The 20,798-nt window shown below is 41.7% G+C and overlaps 1 protein-coding gene and 1 long non-coding RNA gene across 2 annotated transcripts in view; both read left to right on the top strand.

The window, feature by feature from the left end:
* Positions 1–20,798, top strand: part of RARG (retinoic acid receptor gamma) — a 153,588-nt gene that overhangs the window by 80,178 nt on the left and 52,612 nt on the right. The gene's annotated exons all lie outside the window — the stretch shown is intronic.
* On the top strand, positions 17,281–20,081 carry LOC148048280 (uncharacterized). The gene is made up of 2 exons (XR_015696063.1): positions 17,281–17,557; positions 18,264–20,081. It is a non-coding gene; the product is annotated as an uncharacterized LOC148048280 (long non-coding RNA).

The raw sequence follows: 20,798 nt of genomic DNA, 5'->3' as shown, positions 1-20,798 counted from the left end.
TTGTTCATGTTGATTTTTTTAATAAGTTGGTAATATTTAATTTCTGCAGTCAAGAAATTAAAAGACACTTGCTTCTGGGGAGGAAAGCTATGACAAATCTAGACAGCATACTAAAAAGCAGAGACCTCACCCTGCCAACAAAAGTGCGTATAGTCAAGGCTATGATTTTCCCACTTGCAGTGTATGGCTGTGAAAGTTGGACCATAAGAAAGGCTGAGCGCCTTTGAATTGAGGCCTTTGAACTATGGTGATGGAGAAGACTCCTACGAGTCCCTTGGACTGCAAGGCGATCAAACCGGTCAGTCCTAGAGGAGATCACGCCTTACTGCTCTTTAGAAGGCCAGATCCTGAAGATGAAACTCAAATACTTTGGCCACCTAATGAGAAGGAAGGACTCACTGGAGAAAAGCCTAATGCTGGGAAAGATTGAAGGCAAAAGAATAAGAGGATGACAGAGAATGAGGTGGCTGGATGGAGTCACCAAAGCAGTCAGTGTCATCTTAAATGGACTCCAGAGGATGGTAGAGGACAGGAAGGCCTGGAGGAACTTTATCCATGGGGTCACGATGGGTTGGACACGACTTTGCAACTAACAACAACAAATATTTAAAGATAATGTTCCGTTGCAGCAATAGTTTAGGAAATAATAATTAGGAAGAGTAATTTTCCATTACTACTAAGTAAACACAATTGTTCACTATCTCTTTTCTAATCTAGAGGGCAGGTTTTCTTAGTCTACCAAACAAGCAGTCTTGAGCTCAGCCCAGGAACATCGGCTACGTAATCCTAATTTGGTATGATCAGGCTTTTCTGCCTGGGGACCTCTCTGAAGGACTAGAAGATAAGATGATAGTCCTGTAATGTAAGTTTCATATAACATAGGAGTACTTTTGCATGGGGGGGGGGGCTTAATTACTGATACTTGTCACGTTTCTCCTTTCTTCTTTCTCCAATGAAAAATGTTTGTTTGAGATTTTGCCTTTTTATATTTGCAATAAAGACTCCAGCCAACTGTAATTAAAAACAAAGGGCTGGTGGCTATTTCGGTTTAAAATGGTGGGTGGGTGGGCGGATGGACGGATGGACAGACAGACAGAATGACAGACAGACAGATCTATTTTCCTAACAGTGAGAACAATCAACCAATGGAACAGCTTGCCTTCTGAAGTTGTGGGTGTTGGGAGGTTTTTAACTTAATGTTTTTTAAAATATATGTTTTATTGATACATTTTTTAAAATAAACATAAAAAGTTCATATCTATCTGAACAGCATGTTGTCTGGGCACAGTTACTTTTAAGCAGAAGTGCAACAATAGCCATAATAATAATTTAATAAACATGTCAACTAAAAAGATTAAAAAGGATAAAACTTTTGTATTGAAAATTTTGCAAGATGGATAAACTAATTGTACTATTTGTGATTAACTGAAGGTTTTTAAGAAGAGACTGCACAGTCACTTGTCTCAAACTGTACAGGATTTTCTGCTTGAGCAGGGGGTTGGACTAGAAGACCTTCAAGGTCTGTTCCAGTTCTATTTTGATTGTTTGAGATGGATGGATGTACAGATGTACAGATAGACAGAACTTGAGCACAGTGTCTTAAACATTAACACCATGGAGGCTACTCCAGGATGGGGAGCCTTTAGCAAAAGATAGGAAAAAATGCCAGATAGAATACTTCATGGTGTCAGTTTGTAAGACTAGGAAGCTAAGAAGCTTTCCCTGCTGTTTAGTTGAAGGATTATCCATCTTTCTATCCTTGAGTCAGTTCATAACTGCAGTGGCCTGACATTTGCCACCCCAACTGCCAATCCCTATTCTGCCTATATTATATACATCCCAGTCACTGAGAAATGGCCTTGTCCTGATTATGCGTGTGCAGCATATGGTAGGCAAAGTGATTGGTTAGGTTAATCTGGTTTAGCTGCCCTCTCTTCAGTGGCTCAGCGGCTCCTGAGAAAATAGCCATCAATCACCGCTGTGTATCAGGAACAGATGAGTCTCACTCCCAGACTACCTCTTGGCTACTTCGTGTGCTCATAATCCAAATCTGATCAAGCATGTCATTTCTTTTTTTTTTCTGAAGGAATCACTAAGGAAACCAAATTTTGCAATATTTCCTGAGAAACGCTTCTGCCTTTTTTAGTTATCATATTGCAATCTTCTGCATATGAGGCAAGAGAAACAGTGCTTGCTTTTGTTTTTGTTTCTGTATTACTCATGGTATTATTTTTATTCAATTTTGTTATATCTGCTCTTAATTATTTTATTTCCTATTATAGACAGACTGTCGTTCTGTCTCATATATAGATATAGAGAAATGCGTAACAGTTCTTCTTTTAGATATGTTATTGTATCTTGCCTTAGGGCTGTAATAAAATGATGGATGGATTGGTATTACTTATGATGTTTTAGCTGTTTTACCACCTGGGTCCTTTGGTTCTGGTGGCTTTATAAATCCAATAAATACTAATAACAATACTGGCTGGGAAGTCTAGCACTATAGTACAAAGCCATACAACAGTGGCCCCCATAGCTTCCCTAAACATAAAAGAAAAGATAAAGGGTCCCCTTGCACATATGTGCTAGTCGTTCCTGACTCTAAGCTCATCTCCATTTCAAAGCCGAAGAGCCAGCGCTGTCCGAAGACGTCTCTGTGGTCATGTGGCCGGAATGACTAAACGCCGAAGGTGCACAGAACGCTGTTACCTTCCCACCAAAGGTGGTTCCTATTTTTCTACTTGCATTTTTACATGCTTTTGAACTGCTAGGTTAGCAGAAGCTGGGACAAGTAACAGGAGCTCAGTCTGTTAGGCGGCACTAGGGATTTGAACTACTGAACTGCCAACCTTTCTGTTCGACAAACTCAGTGTCTTAGCCACTGAGCCACCGGGTCCCGAAGCATACCTTCAAAAGTAATCTTAAAATGCATAGCCAAATGTCTATGGAGATTCTCAATCATCCAGGTCGTGCTTGCCCCAAAAGATGCTTTTTCAAGGGGCAACTGGATTTTCTGGTTTTTCTTTGAAGACGTTTCGCTTCTCGTCCAAGAAACTGATGAAGAGCTGAAGAAGCTTCTTGGACGAGAAGCGAAATGTCTTTAAAGAAAAACCAGAAAGTCCAGTTGCCTCTTGAAAATGCACTTTTGGGACTTCAAAAGTAATGTATGTAATGAAAGTTTTTGATTACTGGCCTCTCAACCATGACATCTGGGTATACTGATAGATCACAGATACCTTGAAGCTGTTGCTGGGTATTTTAGAATAAGGTGGAAAGACAATATAGCACTGGTGCTTCTAAAGACAATTAAGCCTCTCTTACTAATAGATTGTGGACAAGCTGGAAAGTGTTGTCCAGGAAAAAAGGTTGGCATAATGAAGGGTAAGTGGGATCACGGCCCCAAGCAAATATTCCATATTAAGGAGCCATCCTTTTACATTAGAGAATATCAATTCCCTCAAAAGTGCCTATTTCTCAAATGGCTTACTATATGAACAGTTAGAACAAATCTATATTTCTTTCCATCCTCTTTTCCTCATCAGTCCTGTAGGAAGCAATGGGGCTAGCATAATATAGAGGAGTTATTACATGGTCATAGTGTGGTCTGCTCATCTGGACCATCTAGAATGGTCTCCAAGGGCAGCCCCATGAACAGGGCATTGCAGTTTCCACACATCGGGTGATTTGTGAGAAAGGCCTCCCAATTCAGGAACAGGCACAGTTGGTGGTACACGAGACAAAGCTGTGTGAATGCCTTCTGGATCAGGGCTTGTCTTAGTTATATTTAATATATCTTCCATGCAGTGGCATGATTCCTTGGCCAGTCTAAACACCTTGCCATGAGAGGCTAATTCTTTTCCATCTCTTTGTGTAGGGAGTGGTTGAATGCTGTATTCCAGTGATGGCGAAACCTTTTCGGCACCAAGTGCCCAAACTGGAACACGCATATGCGCCAGAGCACCTGAAAACCGAAGACCAGCTGGCTGGTGTGTATACGTGCACACTGGCCAGCTGTTCTTCAGGTTTCCAGCACTCTGGCGCACACGAAGACCAGCTGACCAGCACGCATTGGTGTACCAGAAGACCAGCTGGCATCAGCATGGTGCCCACAGAGAGGGCTCTGCGTGCCACCTCTGGCATGCGTGCCACAGGTTTGCCATCACGACTCTATTCACTTCCATGTAAAGGTACATAAAATTGTCCCCAATGGACTCCAGCCCAAAGGAAATAAATATAAAAGCACCAAATCATAGAGGCAACTGGCAGATTTATCAGAGGAATAGATACTTAGGTGAACTTTCAGTTGCTTAACTTATTTACCTCTTGTAGTACCCTGGAATTCTCTTGTGGCACTCAGTTTGAGGCTTGCTATTCTAGGATTTGTAAGTCTTTGGCTTCTCTGGGGTGAAAAGCCCAAGGGCATATTTTACAGGTACAAATAGTCTTTCCTCTTTCCTCCAAACTGTTTAGTCCCAAGGGAGGGTGAGCTTTGTTATAATGCTGTTTGACTTCCTTACATCACAACAGTGTTTTTGCAGTTTGACTTTGGGGAGGGGAGGGAGGGGAAAGTGGCCAAGGTGAGCTTCCCATCCAGGTAATTTGGTTGGGAAGCTCACCTGGGTTTCTTTCATAAACCAACATTTGTGCTGCATGGTGCTATCACTCCTTCACACAACTCTGGGTCTATTTTCTTTTAAAAATTAGTTCTGCATACCGCCCTGGGTTGGCTGTGTCTCAATTTGTGGGAACTGAACCAATGATCACAGCTTGTTTTTCAAAAAAATGCAAGAAAAGCCTCTTCATTAGCTGAAAGTTCATTTAAACATACTCTTTTGTAATCCACTGTGACCAACATCTTCTATTTGTGGGGCCTGAGGCAATTTTCCACTTCCTTTAAACTTAAAAAGAGACTTTTGGTAAATCCCAACCAAACACCTCCTAATACAGGTAGGTACTTACAACAGATGATTTAATGACTGTTCAATGTTACAACGGCCCTGAAAAAAGTGACTTATTACCATTTTTCACAGTTAGGGCCAACAGCCCCTTGATCCTGTGATTAAAATTCAGACACTTAGCAACTCATATTTATGACTATTGCTGGGTCTCAAGGTCACATGATCACCTTTTGTGACCTTCTGACCAGGAAAGTCAATGGGAAAGCCAGATTCACTTAAAAACTGGATTAGTAATTTACTGAATTTTTCCGGACTATAAGACGCACCATGATTTTGAAGCGGGAAATTTTTGAAAAAAGTTTTTGCACTCCACAGGCCTCCCAAACCCTCTGCATGCCTCATTTTTTTGCACACAAAAAAAGTGTGGGGCATGCAGAGCTTTGGGAGGCTTGTAGAGGAGGCTGGGAGGGGGCAAATATGACCAAAAACGGCTGGCTTTTTGCTCATTTTTGCCCTCCCCAGCCCCCAGGAGCAATTTGCAAGCCTCCCAAACCTTCTGCAGGTCCATTTTTGCAAAGGGGGCAGGGTTTTGGTGGGCCAAAAATGCTATATTCAGTGTATAAGATGCATCCAGATTTTCACCCTCTTTGGGGGGGGAAGTGCGTCTTATACTCTGAAAAATACGGTAGCAACTACAATGATTCACTTAACAGCTGAGGCAAGAAATGTCATAGAAGGGGGCAAAATTCACTTAACAAATGTCTCACTTATCAATGGAAATTTTGGGCTCAATTGTGATCGTATATTGAGGACTTACCTGTATTAGGAGGTGTTTGGATAGGATATACCAAAAGTATCTTTTTAAGTTTAAGGGAAGGGGAAAATTGTCTCAGGCCTCACAAATGTAAGATGGTGGCCACAGTGGATTACAAAAGAGTATATTTAAATGAATTTAACTAATGTCTCACTTAGCAATGGAAATTTTGGTCTCCATTGTGGTTGTAAGTTGAGAACTACCTGTAGACTTTTTTTTAATAGAGAATGGCTGTTATAAAAAGAAAGGATCAATGAGCTGTTTGTCACTTTTACATTTCATCTTTCCCCCAATAAATTCAGGGCAGGCTTCACTCATGAAGTATCATCAAAACTTTGCATGGGCCATGCAAAAGGTTTATGATTCCTATAGGATTTCAGAGCTTGTTAAAATAATTGTGACTGGTGAAAATGTACCCATTCCCTTCACTTTCTTATGTATTAGTTTGGCTATAAATATAGGTGGATGGACACAAGCTTATGCAATCAGTAATGATTATTATTTTATTTTTATTTGACAAATGTAGACACTGCCCATCTCACTATCCAAATGACAATTTACCGATACAAACCATAAAATGATACAGAAGAGACATAATTAAGAACATGTAGGCACCAGGAAGGTCATCTAGTCAGTAAACTCTCAGTTCCATCCAGTTGCCCTGACTGTACCCCAAATTAAGGGACTACAGGGTCATTAAAAAAACAGAATTTAAAAAGTACAGAATAAAATACGAACAGAGTTAAAAAGGCAAGTTAAAAGGCAGAGGGAGCATCCTCAAGCCACCTACCAATGCCAGGGTTGTATGCCACTTTTCAATACCCATGTAAGTTGGCAGAGCCAGGTCTTCATGTTCTTCTGGAAGGCCACAAGAGCTGAGGCCAACCTCACCTCTGGGGACAAGATAGTCCAGATGGTTGGGGAAATGGCTGAGAAGACTCTCTTCCTAGACCCCTCCAGCTGAAATTATTTAACCGATGGGTTCCATAAATCTACCTTCCTTTCCTGACCGAGTGGGACAGGGCCATGTATTTGTCTGTTCAAGTGTGATTCTTGACAGGGATCCTTGCCTATTTGTCTTTTCTTCAGGGATCTAGGAAGCTTGCGAGAAAGAAATGTGGTTGTTAAAGCCTCAGAGGAAAGCTACTAAGGACTGTGTTCTTGTTTGGAAGACCAAAGGAATGAATGTGGAAGATATGGAGACTGAAGCAAAGATATTATCTTTTCAGAGAAACATTGGGACAAGCCAACAGCTTGAGTATGGCTACCGGTCAGTGGTGGGTTGCAATTTATTTTACTACCGGTTCGCTTGCAGGCTCGTGCAATGCTTCTGCGCATGCACAGAAGCATCCGGCAGGTGGGCAGAGCCTCCCACTGCCGCCACTACCGGTCCGCCCGATCTGAGCCGAACCGGCAGCAACCCACCTCTGCTACCGGTGTAAGATGTTTTGAGGAAGGCTGGCTGCCCTCAGTAAATCTTGGTCTCTGCAGTTTCTTTCAGTAAGGAAAAAGGAAAACATTAATAGTTCCTTATAGCAAGAAGTGCGTCAGCTGCCACCAGAAGTATGAAACCGTGGACTGTGCAGTGCCTAGATGTGACAGCCCAGTGCCCCATTACCCGAACCTGCAAAGGAAATTCTGAACATTGCTGCAACAGGAAACAGTTATCAGCTTCTTTAACAAGAACTGAAGAAGGTTTGTGCCTAGGACCAGTTCCCACCACTGGAACTTCCTGACTTCCCTTAGCAAAGCGCACGCAATCGTTTAGCTAGAAAACAGTGTCAGATTTAGAGGTGGGGCTGCAAGATTCAAACCCTTTCTCCTTCCCACTTCAGGAAATGCAGGGCATAATGAGGTACTAAAGAAAGCGGAGTCATTTAACTCCCTAAATGATATTGCTCAAGTGTGAATGACACTGCTTCATGAGAAGTGCAAAGAGCGAGAGGATTGGATACAAACAGACAGACACAGAAGCAATGGATCAGGAAGATTAAAATAAGATAAGCTACAGAAAAGACGCTTTATGCAAAGTTTACAATACTACTTAATATCAGTAAAAATTGCTTGGAATCCAGGTTCCTAAGGATCCCAGCACAAAAAAAAAAAAAGTAAATTGGCATGTTGATTGACAGGTAATCCTAGGCTTATGATCACAATTGAGCCCAAAATTTCTCTTGCTCAGTGAGACAGTTGTTAAGTGGATTTTGCCCCATTTTACGAACTTTCTTGCCACAATTGTTAAATGAATCACTGCAGTTGTTAAGTTAGTAACACAGTTGTTAAGGAAATCTGGCTTCCCCATTGACTTTGCTTGTCAGAAGGTTGCAAAAGGTGATCACATGACCCCGGGGACACTGCAATCGTTATAAATATGAGCCAATTGCCAAGAATCTGCTGCAACAGTCTTAAGTGTGAAAAATGGTCATAAGTCACTTTTTTCAGTGCTGTTGTATCTTTGAATGGTCACTAAATGAACTGTTGTAAATGGAGGACTACCAGTAATAGTATCAACCTGAATCTAAGGTTAGGTGCACTGAACACTTAGTCTGTTGATTTCAAGGGTATGAAGTGCACTTACCATAATTGTGCACGGTGCACTTGGGGTACACTTAGTTTCAGGGTTCCAAAAGATGCCACTTAGCCTGTTGATTTCAAGAGAATTAGGTGCACCTACACTATATTGCCAAAAGTATTCGCTCACCTGCCTTTACTTGCATATGAACTTACTGTAAGTGACATCCCATTCGTAATCCATAGGGTTCAATATGATGTCAGTCCACCCTTTGCAGCTATAACAACTTAAACTCTTCTGGGAAGGCTGTCCACAAGGTTCAGGAGTGTGTTTATGGGAATTTTTGACCATTCTTCCAGAAGCGCATTTGTGAGGTCACACACTGACGTTGGACGAGTTTACGTGGTCTACCACTTTGTGGCTGAGTTGCTGTCGTTCCCAAACACTTCCACGTTCTTATAATACAGCTGACAGTTGACTGTGGCATATTTAGGAGCAAGGAAATGTCACGACTGGATTTGTTGCACAGGTGGCATCCTGTCACAGTTCCACGCTGGAATTCACTGAGTTCCTGAGAGCGACCCATTCTTTCACAAATGCTTGTAAAAACAGTCTGCATGCCTAGGTACTTGATTTTATACACCTGTGGCCATGGAAGTGATCGGAACACCTGATTCTGATTATTTGGATGGGTGAGCAAATACCTTTGGCAATATAGTGCAATTGTGCCTGGAACTGGGCTACAAAAAAGCAAAAAAAATTCTGGCATGATGTGGAGGCAACGGTATATGGTACTTCCATATAGTCAAATGGAATGAGTCAGCACCAAAATGTTGAAATACCAACTTCAAAAGAAATACACATATACTGTATTTTCAAGCCCAAGATAAATACTCCATCGAGTATGCTTTTGCCTCATCGTATTAATGTTTGCAGATTGTCAAACACATCAAGCTACAAAGGATGTAAAAAACAATTTGCTGCAGATAGTAAAAGTTACTCATACAGACAGTAAAACTACCAGCTGAAGAAGGGAGAATGACCTCTAGAAAAAGCGAGTAATCCCAAGACTGCCAATGTTTCCTACAATTGTTGAACTGATAAAGACTGACTCCATGGAAAGCAGCTGTTTTTGTGAACAGCCATGCTTTCGTCTGCTGCACAGCTCTCGTGTGGTTTTTTGACAGCCCTTCTAATGTGCAATTCTGCAACCATAATTAGAATTTTTGCAAATAGTGGGGAAACATTCTGAAGTGGGACAAACTGATAGCTTTTGGGAGTTTTGTATCGCAGAGTGCTGGTGTTTGTATTCCAGAAACCGAGCTGTCAGTTTTGTAGGACTTTTGAGACTGCATTTCTCAACCGGGTATTTATTTATATGTCAAATAATACTTCCTGTGCTGGTTTTGACTAAGGGTGTGGGGTCCTGAGAACATTAACCACTGGGAAAAATGCCTTCAAAAGTTGTGGGTGCTCCACCACTGGAGGCTTTTATGAAGAGACTGGACAGCCATTTGTCAAAAATACTATAGGTCTCCTGCGTGAGCAGGAGGTTGGACTAGATGACCTCCAAAGTCCTTTCCAACTCTGTTACTGTTACACACTGGCCAGTTCACAGTTGTGCCAATCAAACATTTGCTTAACAGTGATGTGTTGAAAAAACAACAAACTATAGTTCAAACCATAAAAGGTGGGGTACAAATTACAGAACTTGGTTCATAAGGTAAAGGTTCCCACTCGCATGCATGCTAGTTGTTTCTGGCTCTAGGGGCAATGCTCATTGCCATTTCAAAGCTGAAGAGCCAGCGCTGTCCGAAGATATCTCTGTGGTCATGTGGCCGGCATGACTAAGTGCCAAAGGCACATGGAACACATTACCTTCCCACCAAAGGTGGTCCCTATTTTTCTACTTGCATTTTTACGTGCTTTCGAACTGCTAGGTTGGCAGAAGCTGAGACAAGTAAAGGGAGCTCACTCTGCTCTGTGGCACTACGGATTTGAACCGCTGAACTGCTGACCTTCTGATCGACAAGCTCAGCATCTTAGCCACTGAGCCACCGTGTCCCTATAACTTGGTTCATAGGTCATGCTAAATCCTCATTTTTAACATATAAGCACCTTTACAGATATGTGCAGACCCCTTAAAAACATAGTTACTCTATCAAGTGGTTAAATATATTTGGAACTACTCTATGCGTTGTCTTGAAACAATTCAAAGATAAGCTTTTCTGGATTGCCAAAGAGTTGGTTCTTCAACTCATCCTATTTCCGTGCCAACTCAATAATTTGAGACTGGCTTGGTTTGTGATCATTAAACACTACAAAAACCATAAATCCATCATAGTGAAAACTAAAACTAAAGTAATACATACAATTGGTAAAAGGCAATAGGAACCCCAAGAAATTAAGATTCAAAAGTCTGGCAAAGGGAAATATTTTTAAGCTTGATCCTAAAAGTCAAATGAAAGAGAACCCATTGTTGTACCAGGCAGGCCTGTGGGAGACTATTCTACAAAACTTGTTTCCTTCTACTGTACCCTTCTACCTTCATAAAGTACACCTTTCTGAGTCAGACATACAGAACAGGCAAATTCTATCTTGAGCAGACAGTCCCTAAGTAACTAGGGACCCTCTCCAGTTGCAATGTATGACTGTGAAGGTTGGACCATAAGGAAGGCTGAATGCCAAAGAATTTAGGCCTTTGAGCTATGATACTGGAGAAGACTCCTGCGAGTCCCTTGGACTGCAAGGCGATCAAACCGGTCAGTCCTAGAAGAGATCAACCCTGAGTGCTCTTTAGAAGGCCAGATCCTGAAGATGAAACTCAAATACTTTGGCCACCTAATGAGAAGGAAGGACTCACTGGAGAAGAGCCTAATGCTGGGAAAGATTGAGGGCAAAAGAAGAAGGGGACGACAGAAAATGAGGTGGCTGGATGGAGTCACCAAAGCAGTAGGCAGGACTCCAGAGGATGGTAGATGACAGGAAGGCCTGGAGGGACATTGTCTATGGGGTCGCGATGGGTCGGACACGACTTCGCAACTAACAACAGCAACAACAAAGGAACTAGGACCTGAACCAAGATGAGCTTTATAGGGGAAAACTACCACTTTGTATTGTACTCAGAAAGTTATAGAAAAGCAGTGCAGTGACCAGATGGGTGTTGGCCTGCTGAACTAGTTTTTACTAACCAGCATACTGAATACAGGTGGTCCTCGACTGACAACAGTTCATTTAGTGACCGTTCAAAGTTACAACGGCACCGAAAAAAGGAACCAATGACCATTTTTCACACCTACAATCTTTGTAGCATCCCCATGATCATGCGATCAAAATTCAAATGCTTGGCAACTGCCTCATCCTTATGACCCTTGCTGTGTCCTAAGAACACGTGATCACCTTTTGCAAACTTTTGACAAGCAAAATCAATGGGGAAGCCAGATTCACTTAACCACCATGTTACTAACTTATCAACTGCAGTGATTCACACAGTGGCAAGAAAGGCCGTAATATGGGACAAAACTCCCTTAACAAATGTCTCACTGAACAACAGAAATTTTGGCCTCAATTGTGGTCCTAAGTGGAGGACTACCTACATTGCAACCTGCACCAAGTTAAAGGCAACTCCAAGCAGCGTGCCTTACAGTGATGGTCAAAACCTGAGTGATGAAAGACTTATGTGACTACAAGCGAGCATATCTCATTTCAAAGTGGCCCATTTGGGGACACTAGCTGGAGCTGATTGTCTCCTGGCCACGGCTTTGATCTGCTGTCCCAACAGAAGTTGTGAGAACCTCCAGACTTACTGATTTGAGAAGACCATGGGCCCAGCTAGAACAAAGGCAGAAAATTGCAAGGAGCCCAGCAGCCACTCTTGGAGAGATTCAAGGCTGTCACTAGTATTGCATTAATAGAATTCCTATTTAACTTGAAATCCTAGCCTCAGCAAATCCCGCTTTTCTGGTTGCAATAGAAGACAAGTTCTTATATTTTTATACCCTTTTGCTCAGCTCGTCTCACAAATTTCTGGTTCAGGAATTATAGAAATTGTGTATTTTTTAAAAAAGACATTATTCTTTTTCTTTCCCATTTCCATGGCTTCATGGAAGAAAGTAGAAGATGTTTTCCATCCCCACTTTCCTTTCTGCTCAGCCAAATCACAGATATGCTTTGTATCTAGTGCAAGAATTCCTGCTCCAATTCCACTCTATTCCCAAAAGAAGAGGGTTCAGTCTCTCTCTCTCTCCCTCCCTCCCTCCCTCCCTCTCTCTCTCTCTCTCTCTCCCTTTCCCTCTCTCTCTCTCCTCTCTCTCTGCAATAGATTGCCAGGTAGCCAACAATCTCAGAAAAATGTAGTATCTAAGCTACACTGATTGACTTTCCATTCATACAGCCATTGGACATTCAACTGTTACATTAGAAGTATCTGGCTTCCAGCCCAGGGTCACTCACTTGTGTTCATACACAGCATGGATTCAACTTCAAGCATTTATTGCATCTGCTGGGAGGGAGGGGTGTTGGGTATTTATGATGGTATCCAAAAATTGTATTGTACTTGTGGAAATATAGCCACGCAGTCAACTGACCCATAAACTAGAAGGCCAGATACATACCGTAAGATCTTATTGTATTAAGTGGCTAAGTCGTGTGAATATTTCTCCAGAGGTCCACCTTTAAAACAATGGTTTTGGTTTTTCTTATTGTTTGTGGAAAGGATTGCTTGTTTATTTCTGTATTAGTGTCTTGAATTAGTCTCCCTTTATTTCAATATATGTGTGCCCACCATTATAATTAGACTTACAAGGAGCCAGTCTACAGCATAATGCTCCTGTATGTGTTGTAAATGTATCAGACATTGGTTTGGTTTGATATATCTCTAGTGAGTGTCCCTCTTTCTCAACCTGGCACCCTCCACATTTATTGGAAAATAACTACCAGAATTCTGGCTGGACATACAAGGATTGCAATCCAACACATCTGGAAGGTATTGGATTGGGGAGGCTGAATTAAAAGGTGTCACCCGGGCCAAGAAGCACTCCTGCCTAAGAATATGGATATCCATAACTAGTCACTGCACTGAATTAGATAGAAGTTGGATGGTCTTATCCTAAGTCAGCTTTGTGTGTTCCATTTGTGGATCTAATGAAGTAAACTGCTCATCCTTTCACTAATGTATTCAGTATTCATTTACCGGAAGATTGATGCCCTCAAAATTATCATTTTGAAGGAAACAAAATCTGGACCTTGGGTTGCTGAACTACAATTCCCAAGGTTCTTCACCCCTAGTCAAGCTGACTCAAGTTTTTTGAAACTATATCACAACAACATTTGTAGAATCTTCACTCCTGGGGTATTGAATAATGGCAGTCTTCTAAAAACCTTAACATTAACATCAACCTTAACAGCTCTAAAAGACTTTTTTTTTCCCCCTGGACCTTTTTGATTCTGGATTGTTTCAGGTTTATAATTATGTTTCTTCCTGGTTTATCCAATTTCTGAATGTTTCAAGATGAGTTGCAGTCTTCTAATGGAATTAAGTTACGTTTATTTATTTTCTCAGACCATTTTGTTCCGTTAATATTTTTCATGGGCATGTCTTCATGTCCATCTGCATATCAAGACAGAATTCCAAGCATCTGAAGAATTGAAGTTCACAATAAGGCTGTCTAAAATAGAAAGACTTGTATTTAGTATCTCCTTTTTTGATATAATTCTCCTTCCTTTCTTTATCAGATAATAATAATGCATGTTTAATTTTGGCCTATGAACGGTTCTAATGCAATCAGACAACTTTGTTATGCTTCTTATACTTGAAAAGATATCTAATTTGCGGTTGAGGGTTGGATATATAATTCCACTCCCTTCATTAATTTATGTAGCTGTTGAGGGGGTGTAATTGTAGGGGGAAATGACATATGGGACTGATCCAAAAGATAACCCTAACCTGGGAAGGGGTTCTTTTTTTAATTGAAAGTTGCAGGTAAGGGGGCGGGGGAAACCCCACTAAGAAAATAAAACAAAGGCATTGCAAACTTAAAGAAGACATTTCAGACCAGGCCTTGGTGAAAGATACTTTTCCCACAGCCCTCCTTCTCCCTTCTTCCCCTCTGGAAATATATTTCAATATGGGGGCAATGAGGAAGGGGGAGAGGGAGCAAGGGAAGGAATGCCTTTATAGCAGGGACTCCAGCACAGCTCAGCCACAGAGCACAGCCCGTGCAAAGCAACTTCTGGTTTGAATTAGTGGCAGGCGGGTCAGGCTAATTGGAACCTTTCTGATCTCTGCAATGCAGCCAGAAGGATGCAAGGAAGAAACCCTCGCCCGAGTCTGAGGCTACTCGGCAACGAAAAGCCACAAGGAAGAGAAAGGGGGAGTAGCTACAGGGCAGAGTCTTGTGTCAGTATAGGCGGGAGATCGTTTTTGGGAGGGCAAGATGGGGGGGAGAGGTGCTCCTGTGTGCTCATGAAATGTTCCCCCGAGTTTCTTATTTACTAAGTCGATTGAACCAACTAATGTCTTTTAAAACTACGTACCTCCCTCCCTCGTACCTACACTTCCTTGGTTATTAAGGGACCAGAATTGGGTTTTGCATAAGAGGGGGGGAGACTTTCTTTTTTATGCCCCTCCTCCCTTTTAAATATTGGGAGGAGGAGATGATTGAGTCTGCAATTTAAAACTATCCATTGCGAACGCTGGCATGCGGTATTAGTTTTGGGGAAAAGCCTAAAATTGGGGGGGGGCGCAGAGCAGGGTTTGATTGTGTGTGAAAGGGGATTGTAATTCAGTGGGATGCATTTCTCACAGTTGGGAAAAGATAGGCATAGGAGTTGTACGGGGCAAAGCACATGGGTTAGGGGTTCCTTCCTTCCCACCGCCCCTGTCAAAAGACCACCAATTAATCTTGCTCATCAATAATAAAAATCTCGATCTGTTTTTGTGGCAAATCCAGAGGATTCTCTTTCCGGCCTTGATAATGTAGTGTGCAGAAACCTTTAGATTTGTGCTGTTTTTAAGCTTCCCTCCCTCCTTCCCAGTTCATGGACTACACTCAGTGTACAGAGCATGGGTGGAATGAAGACTGAGGGATAGGAAGAACACTTGAGGTTACTTCTCCGCTGTGTATGTGAATACCTTGCATGCAAATGTGAAGCCTTCTTTTTTTTTTTTTTTGCTGCAAAGGCTAAATGCAACATCGGCAGCTTTTAAGTTACACTTAAAAAAGAAGGCCTCAAAACTGACTCGTTGCCAAAGCGATGGTGAGGGGGACGGATGGCAGAAGGCTAGGGCATCAGTGGGGGAACTGTGAAGCCGTTTCCGAAGGCTGCAGGACAGAAGGAGCCTGTGGAAAAGCTGAGCCAAAGGGAAAAAAGCGAGGGCCTGCAGAGAAGAGAAGGGAAGGGAAGGGCTGCCATGGAGCTGGGTCATGTAGAGGTTACTGCACCCAAAGGGGGTTCTTGCGGAGTTCATACCGCTGGCTCGGCTGACGCTCCGCGCTCGCTTGCTCCGCTCAGCCTTTGAGCTGGAAGGAAAGGGAGAGGCTGCCGGAGAGGGAGGTGGAACAGCCTGGCCTGGTCTGGCTAACCACTGGCACAGAGCCTAGCCCGACCAACACAGAGAGAATCAACATTACCTGGGGGGCAGAGGGGTGGTAAACCCAGTTTAGTTAGTGGGGAAAGCTGATGTTGGTTTGTGCAAACTCGGCAAGGGACAAAGGAATTTAAATTTGGCATAGGAGCTGGGGAGAGGCAGAGAAGAGGCCTAGCTCAGCCAAGACAGAGGGAGGTACAAATGTAGGCCTTCTCCAGCACAACTAGCAAGTGTGTATATATTGGCCCATTTAGTGGAAACAAGAAGAGAGAGAGAGGAGGGTGAAAAGATTTTAGCAGCCGTGTGTGTGTGTGTGTGTGTGTGTGTGTGTGTGTGTGTATGAGCCAATTTATTTCAGCCTCTGGGGAGGGGGCCGGCTCCACCATGATGGGGCTATTCAGCCATTTCGAGAGGAGAAATAAACACCGGCACATTTTTCTGAACAATCTCAGAGATTTACTTCGTGGAAAAGCAGATAGCCAATGAACCGGACAAGGTCAGAGAGCATTGTGGGACAGGTATTTGGATATTCTCAATCATCCAGGTCATGGTTGTCCCAAAGTTAGGAGTTTTATTTTTCTTTCAAAATTCAACTGGACTTTCTTGATTTTTTTTTCTTTGAAAACGTTTTGCTTCTCATCCAACAAGCTTCTTCGGTTCAAGTAGAAGGTTCTTGGGTGAAACATTTTCCAAGGAAAAAAAACTAGGAAACTTCAGTTGCCTTTTTGGAGGAAAAAAAACTTTGGGACTATGTTGGGACGTAGTCTAGGAATGCCATACCAACTGGGAGCTGTGAGAGCAAGTGCTGCATTGACCACGGGGATTAATTAAAGTAGCCAAAGGCATGTGCCTTAAAGCAGGAGAACATTTAAGTGCCAGAAACTGCACCAGGTTGAGAATTGAGCTGCCTTGCTATGCTCAGATTTAGTAATTGGGTTATTTCATTGCACAACTGATAAATTCCAGAATGGGATGTGTGATGACTGACTATGTGCCAGCCACATAGGCTGATTTTCTCCAGGAGGATCTGTCCCCAGGCTAATCCTTCAGGTCTCCCAATGATACATTGATCAACACTGCAAATGATTTTGGACTTGCTGCAGGTCATCCTCTTCTTCTCTTTCCTTCCATCTTATTCAGCATTAGAGCTTTCTCCAGAGAGCTAGATCTCTATAGAATGTATCTAAAATAAAATAATTGACAGCTGGCTCAGGTTCATCTTATGGATAATTTGACCCAGCTCCACTCCACATTCACTCCTTCAATGGGATTCTTCTCTGAAAAATTTGAAGAATCTTAAATCAATCTTTCACATTCTAAAACAATTTCTAATTTTTCTGTTAAAATGGCCACAGGGCCACTGTGGGCAAACTTTTTATCTCTCCCTTTTGGAGAGATGTATTCAAGTGACCAGATCATTTATGATAAGATTCTAGGGAATGCGCCAGTGTTTTATAAGGAAGGGTAGGAAGTATGTGCCCATGGGTATTTATCAGCCAATCAATAACCTCAGAATATTTCCCACTCTCTTCTCAATGAAGAGAACCTGACTACCATGGCTGCCAAATAACTTAGGGCTGCATATTTCTATCTTTGCAAACTTTTATTTTGATACAGTGGGTCACGATGGCACAGTGGTTAGAGTGAACTACTGCAGGCTACTTCTGCTGACTGCCAACTGACTGCAATTTGGCAGGTCAAATCTCACCAGGCTCAAGATGGACGCAGCCTTCTATCATTCCGAGGTGGGTAAAATGAGGAGCCGGATTGCTGGGGGCAATATGCTGACTCTGAAAACTGCTTAGAGAGGCCTGTAAAGCACGGTGAAGCAGTATATAAGTCTAAGTGCTATTGTTATTGCTACAGCTAAAGTTTTGTTCAAGATTGTTGCTGACGAAAGTTCCCAAATCCATGCAGAGCTAATGCGTCTCATTTAGCTGCTCAGATAAACTTTCTAAGTTCTTATCCAATATGGTTCTGTTAGTCACATCACTTACTTGACCAAGACTGGCATGAAATTTGGAATGAGATTTGCAGAAAAAATAAGGGTCAAAGCAAAGTGTTTGTCCATTGAGGGTCATATTTGTAGACTCAGGGCTGAAAAAAGCTTGGGAGGACACATTATTAATGATTAATATATGTAACTAACAGAAAGCGAGTTTACTTAATTAATCTGCTTCCTTTTACATGATGAAAAGGCCTATCAAAAGGCTGCATGCCAAATGTAATAATATTTGGCTCAACAATATTTATTACCATTTTTGTAGGTGCTGGGGAGGAAGAGGCAGAAATTATGCAGTAAACCATGATGTGGGCATTTGATTTTGGCCTGTTGTATAAACCAGTTATTGTAGTTTGTAATTCATGGTTTATGGTTCAATATGTTCTCTGAACGTAGCCAATTGTGTCATGGCTAACTAAATCTTTTCTTTGTTTGTTGTTTTTCTGTAGTGCCCTGCTGGATTAGAACTCTGTTCTCACAGTGGCCAACCAAATGTACAAGGAAGTCCACAGATGGCCTTCAGAGGCTGTCACACTTCCCACGACTTCCATTAATTGGTCCAATTATTTTTTGAAGCCAGCCAAGCTGGTAGACAGAACCACATCTTGTGGTAGGAAGTTTCAAAGTTTGGTTACAAAATATTTCCTTTTATTTGTCCTGTTTCTTCCTTCATTTGATTTCATTGGGTAACCTCCGGTACTATAATTAGGGAAGTGAAAAACAGTTTATTGTCCACTTTATCAATGCCACACATATTTTTATATACCTCTATCATATTCCCTTTGTTTGCCCCCTTTCTAGACCAAAAGGCTTTAAAAACTAAACATGTGACAAGATTTCCGCATAGCAAAGTTGCTTCAGCCCCTTGATTATCTTAGCTGTCCTCTGAACCTTTTCTAGCTCCATTATATCCCTTTGAGGTACAGTGACAGAAGTGCATGCAATATTCCAGATGTACTTGCACCGTTGATTTATGCAAGAGCATTATAATATTGGCATCCCTTTTTCAATACTACTTCTTATCATCCTTAATTTGCTGTTGGCCTTTTCCGTGGAACTGGAGATATAAGAGTGCCCACACCTTCAGTCAATTGTTTATCATTCCTCCAAAGTCTTTTTCTTCATCAATCACTGCTAACTCTGATCCCAGTATTTGATATAAGGATTTTTTGGCACCAATGTTCACTACTTTACACACGCTCATGTCATATGACATCTGACATTTTGATGCCCATTTCTCTGATGGGCTTTTTGCAGTCCCTTATTATTTTTGCCACTCTGAACAATTGAATGTCACCAGCCAATATGACTATTCCACTAGTCTCACACAGTTCCAGATCATCTATAAATGTCTTGAGAAGCACCAATCCTAGGAAGTATCCACTGTCCATCCTTCCTGAGCAAGGTCCATTCACTCCTACTCCTTGCTTTCTAACCTTTAGCCAGTAGCTTATCCACATCCTTCCCTCTTTTCCATGACTGTTAGGCTTACTGAGAAATCTTGGAATGAGAGACATTATCAAATATTTTTGAAAGATTTTTTTATATCTCTTTACTCTATCTTTCTTCCAGCAGCCAGAAGCAGTGTACATGGTGTTCCATTTTCTTCACAGGAATCCCTTGTGGTGCATTGGGCTGAGAGATTAATTGGCTTGATGACTTTTCATTGCTGAGGATGGAGTTGAACCTGATCCTCCTCAGTTCTAGTCCATCATCTTATCCATTGCATCACTCTCCCTATAACCACATTGTCCGTAATGGGTGAATCAGGGGGGAAAGAGCTAAATGGCTTTATTGAGGGCAACAATGTTACCTGTGACAGGCAGGCATTACCTACCAATAGGTGGATGCTAGAGTCACCCATTTTGAAATGTTTCATTTGTTGATTTCTGCATATTAAGCTCTGGTCCCATTTGTAGGAACAAATTAGATCCAGAAGGGATTTTGCATGTGAAAAAGTGATTACTCCAGTTAGTTCACTTGCCACATGGCCAGCTTATAGCTCTGTGAATATATACTGCTCCACTACAAAATTTCTTATAGTGATTTGAGAGACTGACTGGGAAGTGGGAGGGGGGAGGAAGACTGTACATCTGAATGTGGTAAAGAATGAATCTGCTCTGTGCTGTGACATGGGAATGTAGCAGTCACATAAATCAATATCACACTGTTTTAGTTCTATTAATTAAATTCAGATTCCTTTGCTGTGCCCAGATATTGTACTCACTAAGGTTTTTTTAAAGTGAATAAAACATGCCTTTGCAATGTGGAATTATTTATCTCTTTATCTATTCTAATTATGCGTACAAAAGCAGCAAGATATGTTTTGAATTCAGAGTTGGTTTATTTTTATTTTTTATATGCACAAAAGACTAATTATTTGGGTAGCTTTCCAAAATCCCATCCCTTGATTTTGAAATTAAAGTGTTGGGTTTCAGAACTAAATTCCTGTTCCACATAACTACATGGACATGGGAAGAGAAGAAACTGCTTTATATGCTGTGATTTGTCCATGAGGAATTTATCTTCTGGGGTTCTCCATGATAATAATTAAGACACAATGAGCAGAATAAACATCATTTCAAGTACTCTGCTGAATGCTCTGTTACCCTACTTGCAACAATCCTAATTAAAAGTTGATTCCAGCTGTCCATGGGATGGATCCAAAGCTCCTTCCTACAAAAATATTCCAGGACCATTACAGTTAGTCCTTGACTTACAACCACAATGGAACCCAACATTTCTATTGCTAAATGAGACAATTGTTAAGTGAATTTTGCCATTTTAGTTCTTAAGTGAATCACTGCAGTTGTTAAGTTAGTAGCATGGTTGTTAAGTGAATCTGGCCTCCCCCTTGACTTTGCTTGTCAGAAGGTCGCAAAAGATGATCGCATATCACTGGGGACACTGCACCCGTCATAAACACGAACCAGTCGCCAAGCGGTTGAATTTTGATCATGTGATCATGGGAATGCTGCTACGGT

Source organism: Thamnophis sirtalis, unplaced genomic scaffold (assembly GCF_051295495.1).
Source record: "Thamnophis sirtalis isolate CommonGarterSnake01/CBP01778 unplaced genomic scaffold, rThaSir2_p1.2 scaffold_3, whole genome shotgun sequence".
In the NCBI taxonomy this organism is placed as follows: Eukaryota; Metazoa; Chordata; class Lepidosauria; order Squamata; family Natricidae; genus Thamnophis; species Thamnophis sirtalis.
The sequence above is the reverse complement of the archived record's forward strand: the minus strand, read 5'-3'. Positions and strand labels throughout refer to the sequence as shown.